Raw genomic sequence first — 1147 nt, 5'->3', positions numbered from 1 at the left:
CGCCTAGAGCACCTGGTCTTCCTAGGAGGTCTCCCATCCAAGTACTAACCAGGCCTGACCCTGATTAGCTTCCGAGATCAGACGGGATCAGGCGTGTTCAGGGTGGTATGGCCGTAGACTAAAAATTCTTAATATATATTTGGCAGATGCTAGATGTCGTTGAACAACAATGAATTCATCAAAAATGTTTTGAAATTATTTTGAGAATTCCTGATAAGTCCTCATTATTTACTCTGTGAAAACACTATAAACTATAAAGCTCTATATAGTTTTAAGTATCGTTATGTTGTCCATGCTGTATAAAAGCTACATATATATATGTGTGTGTGTATATATATATGTATGTATATGTATATATTTGGCAGTGATTAAAGTGGCATGAATAGTCCCAACTTACATTGTACTCCTGCTTTCTAAAAAGATTTAGAAGCAACTGAATGATGAAACAGGAAAATAATGTCATGAAATGCTTAATTTTGGTAACTTTACCAGTTATATTTAATAAGTTAAAATTTCTACCTTAGTGAGTCATTACACATAAAGAGCTTGGATAGGACTATTTTAAAAGTTTGTATTGAGGAAGGCTTTTCCTTAATTTATTGCCCTTAGGAGTTCCAGAACTTTAGGAAATTTTTGAATGAAAAGAAAGATAGCAAAAATTATGATAATTGATAAACATTAGAAACAAAAGTCAAAATATCCATTCAGAGCTGCAGATATAAAACTGTACCTATCATGGTTTAAGTTAAGTATGCTCTAATGCTCACTGAAATCTACAAAGTTAAATTATTTTATAAATGATAAAATAATTATGTTACCCAAAATGATGGCAGGAATCATAGTAAGTGCTTTTGCAGCACTGAATTCTATTGAGGTTTTTTTTAAAATAACTGCTTATTGCTTAATGATATTTTAGCAAACTATTTCTTAAAACTTTTTTTTAATTTATAGTAGATATTTTTAATTTCATATGAGTGGGAAGAAGAATAAACATAGGAGAGCTTGAAGATAGAGATTAAGTCTGTGAGAAGAATTCTCCTCTTCAGAGAAACACATTCCTTTATCTTGTCACTATATGACAGAGTAACAAGAACTGGCCAATCAGCCAGATAAATAAATAAATAGCAACCAACTCTTTTAAGACCAC

The 1147-nt window shown here is 31.4% G+C and overlaps 1 non-coding gene across 1 annotated transcript; it reads right to left on the bottom strand.

The window, feature by feature from the left end:
* LOC112475161 lies at positions 1-119 on the bottom strand. Its single transcript, XR_003044587.1, has one exon. It is a non-coding gene; the product is annotated as a 5S ribosomal RNA (ribosomal RNA).
* Positions 120-1147: the final 1028 nt, after the last annotated feature.

This window comes from Pteropus alecto, unplaced genomic scaffold, assembly GCF_000325575.1.
Source record: "Pteropus alecto unplaced genomic scaffold, ASM32557v1 scaffold50, whole genome shotgun sequence".
In the NCBI taxonomy this organism is placed as follows: Eukaryota; Metazoa; Chordata; class Mammalia; order Chiroptera; family Pteropodidae; genus Pteropus; species Pteropus alecto.
Note: the sequence above shows the minus strand (reverse complement) of the source record. Positions and strands in the feature narration are given on the sequence as shown.